This window comes from Bombina bombina, chromosome 2 (assembly GCF_027579735.1).
Source record: "Bombina bombina isolate aBomBom1 chromosome 2, aBomBom1.pri, whole genome shotgun sequence".
NCBI lineage: Eukaryota > Metazoa > Chordata > Amphibia > Anura > Bombinatoridae > Bombina > Bombina bombina.
In genome coordinates, this window is record NC_069500.1 from 328,834,753 (window position 1) to 328,845,023 (window position 10,271).

Sequence of the window (10,271 nt, forward strand, 5' to 3'; positions counted from 1 at the left end):
CATTTTCCCAAAACATTTTGCTGCCCTATTTAGATAGCTTGAGTAAGTTTACTCAGTCTCTCTGTATTTCCACAGGTCCATGTGAGGGATGGCATCCTCTCAAACCAGGTGAGCTGTCCTCCTGCCGGACAGATAAATATTGAGGTAAGTGCCAGTTTTATTTTTCTATGTAGCAGGGAAAAATTTGGCACTTATTCAGCTGAAACGCTGCAGGGACGTTTTTTATTATTCCTGTCAGGGTGCAGGTTTTTATGGCAGTTTTCTCTTGTTAAGTGTGTTCAGTCCACGGGTCATCCATTACTTATGGGATATATTCTCCTTCCCAACAGGAAGTTGCAAGAGGATCACCCAAGCAGAGCTGCTATATAGCTCCTCCCCTCACATGTCATATCCAGTCATTCTCTTGCAACCCTCAACAAAGAAGGAGGTCGCGAGAGGAGCTGGAGTTTTTACTTAACTATTCTTCAATCAAAAGTTTGTTATTTTAAATGGCACCGGAGTGTGCTGTTTTTCTATCTCAGGCAGTATTTGGAAGAAGAAACTGCCTGCGTTTTTATTCTATGATCTTAGCAGGCGTAACTAAGATCCACTGGCTGTTCTCGACATTCTGAGGAGTGGGGTAACTTCAGAAACTGGGAATAGCATGCGGGGTCCTCCGCAAATGAGGTATGTGCAGTACTTTATTTTCTGGGAATGGAATTGACTAAGAAAATACTGCTGTTACCGTATGATGTAAGTACAGCCTTAAATGCAGTAGTAGCAACTGGTATCAGGCTGATAAATGTATGCGCAGTCGAGTTATATTCTAGGGACTAGAATTTGACTGAGAAAATACTGTTAACACTGAAATAATACTTAAGCCTTCTCTGCAGTGGTAGCGACTGGTAGCAGGCTTAGTGATAGCTTTGCATGACATTGAAGAATGTTGTTTTTAATAAAACGTTTACTGGCATGTTATTCGTTTTTGTGAGGTACTTTGGTGATAAATCGCTTTGGGCATGATTTTTTTCCACATGGCTAACATATTTTTCTGCATGGAAACCGTTATATCAGGGCTCCCACTGTTGTGATTGGAGTGGGAGGGCCCTTGTTTTAGCGCCTTGTTGCGCAGTTAAAATTATTGCACAGTCTTTCTGCTTTTTCCTCCTTGATCCAGGACGTCTCTAGAGAGCTCAGGGGTCTGCAAATTTCATTTGTGAGGGAGGTAATAAGTCACAGCAGATCTGTGACAGTGTGCTGACTGTGATTAAAAGCGTTAAATCTTAATTGATATCTGTTTTATCCGTTTTGGGTATTGAGGGGTTAATCATCCTTTTGCTAATGGGTGCAATCCTCTGCTAATAATACACTTCTTGTTAAGAATTGTTTAATTATATCTGTATTTTTGAAGCGCTGCAGCGTTTTTTATATTGCTTGTAAACTTATTGAAAGAGATTTCCAAGCTTGTTAGTTTCATTGCCAAGTCTGTTTTAAACATGTCTGATTCAGAGGAAACTGTTTGTTCATCATGTTCAAAAGCCAATGTGGAGCCCAATAGAACGATGTGTACCAATTGTATTGATATTGCTTTGAATAAAAGTCAATCTGTACCGTTAAAGAAGCTATCACCAGACAACGAGGGGGAAGTTATGCCGCCTAACTCTCCTCACGTGTCAGTGCCTGCGTCTCCCGCTCGGGAGATGCGTAGGATTGAGACACCTAGTACATCTAGGCCCTTACAAATCACTTTACATGATATGGCTAATGTTATGAAAGAAGTGTTATATAATATGCCCGAATTAAGGGGCAAACGCGATAGCTCTGGGTTAAGGACAGAGCGCGCTGATGACACGAGAGCCATGTTTGATACTGCGTCACAATTTGCAGAACATGAGGACGGTGAGCTTCATTCTGTCGGTGACGGTTCTGATCCGGGGAGACCGGATTCAGAAATTTCAAATTTTAAATTTAAGCTTGAGAACCTCCGTGTGTTACTAGGGGAGGTATTAGCGGCTCTGAATGATTGCGACACGGTGGCAATTCCAGAGAAATTGTGTAGGTTGGATAGATACTATGCGGTACCGGTGTGTACTGACGTTTTTCCTATACCAAAAAGACTTACAGAAATTATAAGTAAGGAGTGGGATAGACCCGGTGTGCCTTTTTCCCCTCCCCCGATATTTAGAAAAATGTTCCCTATAGACGCCACCACACGAGACTTATGGCAGACGGTCCCTAAGGTGGAGGGAACAGTTTCTACGTTAGCCAAGCGTTCCACTATCCCGGTGGAGGATAGCTGTGCTTTCTCAGATCCAATGGATAAAAAATTAGAGGGTTATCTTAAGAAAATGTTTGTTCAACAGGGTTTTATATTGCAGCCTCTTGCATGCATTGCGCCTGTCACGGCTGCAGCGGCATTCTGGTTTGAGTCTCTGGAAGAGGCAATTTGCACAGAGCCGTTGGATGAGGCCTTGAGCAAAGTTAGAACCCTTAAGCAAGCTAATGCGTTTGTTTCAGATGCCGTAGTACATCTAACCAAACTTACGGCTAAAAATTCCGGATTCGCCATACAGGCACGCAGAGCGCTCTGGCTTAAATCCTGGTCAGCGGATGTAACTTCCAAGTCTAAGCTACTTAACATACCTTTCAAAGGGCAGACCTTATTCGGGCCCGGCTTGAAGGAAATTATTGCTGACATTACGGGAGGTAAGGGCCACGCCCTTCCTCAGGACAGGGCCAAACCAAAGGCCAAACAGTCTAATTTTCGTGCCTTTCGTAACTTCAAGGCAGGAGCAGCATCGATTTCCTCCGCTCCAAAACAGGAAGGAACTACTGCTCGTTACAGACAGGGTTGGAAAGGCAACCAGTCATGGAACAAGGGCAAGCAGGCCAGAAAGCCTACTCCCGCCCCTAAGACAGCATGAAGTCAGGGCCCCCTATCCGGAGACGGATTTAGTGGGGGGCAGACTTTCTCTCTTTGCCCAGGCTTGGGCAAGAGATGTGCAGAATCCCTGGACGTTAAAGATTATATCTCAGGGATACCTTCTGGATTTCAAAACCTCTCCTCCACAAGGGAGGTTCCATCTTTCGAGGTTATCGACAAACCTAGTAAAGAGAGAGGCATTTCTACAATGTGTACAAGACCTCTTAATCATGGGAGTGATCCACTCAGTTCCGCGATCGGAACAGGGACAAGGATTTTACTCAAATCTATTTGTGGTTCCCAAAAAAGAGGGAACCTTCAGACCAATCTTGGACTTAAAGATCTTAAACAAATTCCTAAGGGTACCATCGTTCAAGATGGAAACCATTCGAACCATCCTACCCATGATCCAAGAGGGTCAATATATGACCACGGTGGACTTAAAGGATGCTTACCTTCATATACCGATTCACAAAGATCATTATCGGTACCTGAGGTTTGCCTTTCTAGACAGGCATTACCAGTTTGTGGCTCTTCCCTTCGGGTTAGCCACGGCCCGAGAATTTTTATGAAGGTTCTGGGTTCACTTCTGGCGGTACTAAGACCACGAGGCATAGCGGTGGCTCCGTACCTAGACGACATTCTGATACAAGCGTCAAGTTTTCAGAATGCAAAGTCTCATACAGAGATAGTTCTAGCATTTCTGAGGTCGCATGGGTGGAAAGTGAACGTGGAAAAGAATTCTCTGTTACCACTCACAAGGGTTCCTTTTCTAGGGACTCTTATAGATTCTGTAGAGATGAAGATTTACCTGACGGAGTCCAGGTTATCAAAGATTCTCAATGCTTGCCGTGTCCTTCATTCCGTTCCAAGCCCATCAGTAGCTCAGTGCATGGAGGTAATCGGCTTAATGGTCGCGGCAATGGACATAGTGCCATTTGCACGCCTGCATCTCAGACCGCTGCAACTATGCATGCTCAGTCAATGGAACGGGGATTACTCAGATCTGTCCCCTTTGCTAAATCTGGACCAGGAGACCAGAGATTCGCTTCTCTGGTGGTTGTCACCGGTTCATCTGTCCAAAGGAATGACCTTTCGCAGGCCAGATTGGACGATTGTAACAACGGATGCCAGCCTTCTAGGCTGGGGAGCAGTCTGGAATTCCCTGAAGGCTCAGGGATCGTGGACTCAGGAGGAGAAACTCCTCCCAATAAACATTCTAGAATTAAGAGCAATATTCAATGCTCTTCTAGCTTGGCCTCAGTTAGCAAAGCTGAGGTTCATCAGATTTCAGTCGGACAATATCACGACTGTGGCTTACATAAATCATCAAGGGGGAACCAGGAGTTCCCTAGCGATGTTGGAAGTCTCGAAGATAATTCGCTGGGCAGAGTCTCACTCTTGCTACCTGTCAGCGATTCACATCCCAGGCGTAGAGAACTGGGAGGCGGATTTCCTAAGTTGCCAGACTTTTCATCCGGGAGAGTGGGAACTTCACCCGGAGGTATTTGCTCAACTGATTCGTCGTTGGGGCAAACCGGATCTGGATCTCATGGCATCTCGCCAGAACGCGAAGCTTCCTTGTTACGGATCCAGGTCCAGGGACCCGGGAGCGGTGCTGGTAGATGCATTAGCAGCCCCTTGGGTTTTCAACATAGCTTATGTGTTTCCACCATTTCCGTTGCTACCTCGGCTGATTGCCAGGATCAAACAGGAGAGGGCATCGGTAATTCTGATAGCGCCTGCGTGGCCTCGCAGGACCTGGTATGCAGACCTAGTGGACATGTCGTCCTGTCCACCATGGTCTCTTCCTCTGAGGCAGGACCTTCTAATTCAGGGTCCTTTCAACCATCCAAACCTAATTTCTCTGAGGCTGACTGCCTGAAAATTGAACGCTTGATTCTATCAAAGAGTGGGTTTTCGGATTCGGTTATTGATACATTAATACAGGCTCGGAAACCTGTGACAAGAAAGATTTACCATAAGATATGGCGTAAATATTTATATTGGTGCGAATCCAAGAGTTACTCATGGAGTAAGGTTAGGATTCCTAGGATATTAGCTTTTCTACAAGAGGGTTTAGAAAAGGGTTTATCCGCTAGTTCGCTAAAGGGACAGATTTCAGCTCTGTCTATTCTTTTACACAAAAATCTGGCAGAGCATCCAGACGTCCAGGCCTTTTGTCAGGCTTTGGCTAGAATTAAGCCTGTGTTTAAAGCTGTTGCTCCTCCGTGGAGCTTAAACTTGGTTCTTAAAGTTCTTCAGTGTGTTCCGTTTGAACCCCTTCATTCCATTGATATTAAGCTTTTATCTTGGAAAGTTTTGTTTTTGATGGCTATTTCCTCGGCTCGAAGAGTCTCTGAGTTATCTGCCTTACATTGTGATTCTCCTTATCCGATCTTTCATTCAGACAAGGTAGTTCTGCGTACTAAACCTGGGTTTTTACCTAAGGTTGTTTCTAACAGGAATATCAATCAAGAGATTGTTGTTCCATCATCATGTCCTAATCCTTCTTCAAAGAAGGAACGTCTTTTGCATAATCTAGACGTGGTACGTGCTCTGAAGTTCTACTTACAAGCAACTAAAGATTTTAGACAAACTTCTCTGTTTGTCGTTTACTCTGGACAGAGGAGAGGTCAAAAGGCTTCGGCTACCTCTCTCTCTTTTTGGCTTCGTAGCATAATACGTTTAGCCTATGAGACTGCTGGACAGCAGCCTCCTGAAAGAATTACAGCTCATTCCACCAGAGCTGTGGCTTCCACCTGGGCCTTTAAGAATGAGGCCTCTGTTGAACAGATTTGCAAGGCTGCAACTTGGTCTTCACTTCATACTTTTTCCAAATTTTACAAATTTGACACTTTCGCTTCTTCGGAGGCTGGTTTTGGGAGAAAGGTTCTACAGGCAGTGGTTCCTTCTCTTTAATGTTCCTGCCTTGTCCCTCCCATCATCCGTGTACTTAGCTTTGGTATTGGTATCCCATAAGTAATGGATGACCCGTGGACTGAACACACTTAACAAGAGAAAACATAATTTATGCTTACCTGATAAATTTATTTCTCTTGTAGTGTGTTCAGTCCACGGCCCGCCCTGTCTTTTTCAGGCAGGTTCTAAATTTTAAAATTATAACTCCAGTCACCACTGCACCTTATAGTTTCTCCTTTCTCGTCTTGTTTCGGTCGAATGACTGGATATGACATGTGAGGGGAGGAGCTATATAGCAGCTCTGCTTGGGTGATCCTCTTGCAACTTCCTGTTGGGAAGGAGAATATATCCCATAAGTAATGGATGACCCGTGGACTGAACACACTACAAGAGAAATGAATTTATCAGGTAAGCATAAATTATGTTTTTGCAGGCACTGTTAGTGTAAGGAGTTATTTATTTTATTGATGGCTCAGTGAGGATCCGTTTTTAGTAACAGATTATGTACTTTTTGGGGGGGGGGGGTTATTGATTGTTTTTAAGCCTGTTTTTCAAAAAAGTTGTTTTAAAAATATTTTTGAAAAAATTGCTTTTTTTTGTCAGCTGTAGGATCGCCCCTTTTTAGGGAGGTTCTGATTCTGTGATGTCAGTTTTTTTGGGGGGGTTTTGGCACTTTTTTCACTTCCTGTAAGAGTGAGGTGCCCACATTTCAGAAGGCTCTGCTGTTTAGAAGGCTTCTTGCTGTTTTCTTTCATGTAATTGGCAAGAGTCCATGAGCTAGTGACGAATGGGATATACAATCCTACCAGGAGGGTCAAAGTTTCCCAAACCTCAAAATGCCTATAAATACACTCCTCACGACACCCACAATTCAGTTTTACAAACTTTGCCTCCTATGGAGGTGGTGAAGTAAGTTTGTGCTAAGATTTCTACGTTGACATGCGCTTCAGCATTTTCAAGCCCGTTTCCTCTCAGAGTACAGTGAATGTCATAGGGTTGTGAAGGGAGTATCACCTATTGAATGCAATGGTTTTTCCTCACGGGGATCTATTTCATAGGTTCTCTGTTATCAGTCATAGAAATACATCTCCTACCTCCCTTTACAGATCGACGATATACTCTCATATTCCATTACCTCTACTGATAACCGTTTCACTACTGGTTTGGCTATCTGCTATATGTGGATGGGTGTCTTCTGGTAAGTATGTTTTCAGTACTTAAGACACTCTCAGATATGGTTTGGCACTTTATGTATTTATATAAAGTTTTAAATACATGTATTGTACTTATATTTGCCATGATTCAGGTTTCAGTATATTTCCTTTTGCAGACTGTCAGTTTCATATCTGGGAAAATTTATTTCTTACCTGGGGTATAGTCTTTTTTCAGTTGACTGTCATTTTCAAATTCGCTGGCAGAATTAGGCTCGCGAGGGCGCAAAATGCTAAAGTTTATTGCGTCATTCTTGGAGCAAGATTTTTTTGGCATGAAGTTACGTTCGTTGATGCAAATTCGTAATTTCCGGCGTCTTAGTTGACGCCGGATCTTTTCACAAGGTTGCGTCATCTATGATGGAAGTGTGTCGTTTCCGGACGTTTTTGGCGCCAAAAAATATTTTTTCTGTTTGTTGTGCGTCATACTTGGCGCCAAATATTTTCATTATTTAAGACCCCGTTCTTTTTTGCCTCCTACCTTTTTTCTATGTCAGAGGGCTATGCTGTTTGCATTTTTTCCCATTCCTGAAACTGCCATATAAGGAAATTGATCATTTTGCTTTATATGTTGTTTTTTTCTCTTATATTTGCAAGATGTCTCAATCTGATCCTATTTCAGAAATCACTGTTGGAACCCTGCTGCCTGATTACCGTTCTACCAAAGCTAAGTGCATTTGTTGTAAACTTGTGGAGGTTATACCTCCAACTGTGGTTTGTAATAGTTGTCATGATAAACTTTTATAGGCAGAGAATGTATCCATCAGTAGTAGTTCATTACCTGTTGCTGTTCCCTCAACATCTAATGCACAAGATATACCTGTAAATTTAAAAGAATTTATTTCTGATTCTATTCAGAAGGCTTTGTCTGCCATTCCGCCTTCTAATAAACGTAAAAGCAACATAGTGAATTATCCTTCTCTGATGAGGATATTGATGAGGATATTGACACTGACAAATCCTCTTATTTATTTAAAATGGAGTATATTCGTTCTTTGTTAAAAGAAGTGTTGATTAAATTAGATATGGAGGAAACTAGTCCTCTTGATATTAAAACTAGTAAACGTTTAAATTCTGTTTATAAACCTTTTGTGGTTATTCCAGAGGTTTTTCCAGTTCCTGATGCTATTTCTGATATGATTTCTAACGAATGGAATAAGCCTGGTACTTCTTTTATTCCTTCTTCAAGGTTTAAAAAATTGTATCCTTTGCCAGCAGTTACATTGGAGTTTTGGGAAAAGATCCCCAAAGTTGATGGGGCTATCTCTACTCTTGCTAAACGTACTACTATTCCTACGGAAGATAGTACTTCTTCTAAAGATCCTTTAGATAGGATAGGAAGCTTGAATCTTATCTAAGGAAAGATTATTTATATTCAGGTCATCTTCTTAGGCCTGCAATTTCTTTGGCTGATGTTACAGCTGCTTCAACTTTTTGGTTGGAAACTTTAGCGCAACAAGTATCGGATCATGATTTGTCAAGCATTGTTAAGTTGATTCAACATGCTAATAATTTCATTTGTGATGCCATTTTTTATATTATCAAAATTGATGTTAAATCTATGTCTTTAGCTATTTTAGCTAGAAGAGCTTTGTGGCTCAAATCTTGGAATGCTGATATGACTTCTAAGTCCAGTCCAGATTGCTATCTCTTTCTTTCCAAGGTAATAAATTATTTGGTTCTCAGTTGGATTCAATCATTTTAACTGTCACTGGGGGAAGTGAGTTTTTCTTTCATGTAATTGGCAAGAGTCCATGAGCTAGTGACATATGGGATATACAATCCTACCAGGAGGGGTAAAGTTTCCCAAACCTCAAAATGCCTATAAATACACCCCTCACCACACCCACAATTCAGTTTTACAAACTTTGCCTCCTCTGGAGGTGGTGAAGTAAGTTTGTGCTAAGATTTCTACGTTGATTTGCGCTTCTCAGCATTGTTGAAGCCCGATTCCTCTCAGAGTACAGCGAATGTCAGAGGGACGTGAAGGGAGTATCAATTATTGAATATGATGATTTCCCTAACGGGGGTCTATTTCATGGGTTCTCTGTTATTGGTCGTAGAGATTCATCTCCTACCTCCCTTTTCAGATCGACAATATACTCTCAATTTACCATTACCTCTACTAATAACTGTTTTAGTACTGGTTTGGCTATCTGCTATATGTGGATGGGTGTCTTTTGGCAAGTATGTTTTTTATTACTTAAGACACCTCAGCTATGGTTTGGCACTTTATGCATTTATATATAAAGTTCTAAATATATGTATTATACTTATATTTGCCATGAGTCAGGTTCGTGTATTTCCTTCTGCAGACTGTCAGTTTCATATTTGGGTAATATAAACATCTTTTATAGAAATGTTTTTCTTACCTGGGGTTTAGTCTTTTTTCAATTGACTACTTCTTGCAAATTGCGGGTGCGTCAAATGCTAAACTTTATTGCGTCATTCTTGGCGCGAAAATATTTTTGGCGCAGAGAAATACGTCTATGACGCAACTTCTTTCACACGGTTGCGTCATTAGTGACGCAAGTGTGTCATTTCCGGTTATTTTTTGCGCCAAAAAGTTTACGTTACGTTGTGCGTCATACTTGGCGCCAAACTTTTTCATTATTTCAATACCCCATTGATGTTTTCCTCTTGATTTTCTCTATCAGAGGCCTATGCTATTTGCTTTTTTTCCCATTCCTGAAACTGTCATATAAGGAAATAGATAATTTTGCTTTTTATGTTGTTTTTTCTCTTACATTTTGCAAGATGTCTTTATCTGATCCTGCCTCAGAAGTTTCTACTGGAACATTGCTGCCTGACATCGGTCCTACCAAAGCTAAGTGCATTTGTTGTAAAATTGTTGAAATTATTTCACCAAATGTCATTTGTAATAGTTGTCATGATAAACATTTACATGCAGTTAGTGTATCCATCAGTAATAGCACATTGCCAGTTGTAGTTCCTTCAACTTCTAATGTGCATGATATACCTGTAAATTTTAAAGAATTTGTTTCTGATTCTATTTTGAAGGCTCTGTCTGCATTTCCACCTTCTAATAAACGTAAAGGTCTTTTAAAACTTCTCATTTAGTTGATGAAATTTCAAATGACCAACAACATAATTTATCCTCTTCTGATGAGGATCTATCTGATACAGAAGATCCTTCCTCAGACATTGACACTGACAAATCTACTTATTTATTTAAAATAGAGTATATGCGTTCTTTATTAAAAGAAGTGTTCATT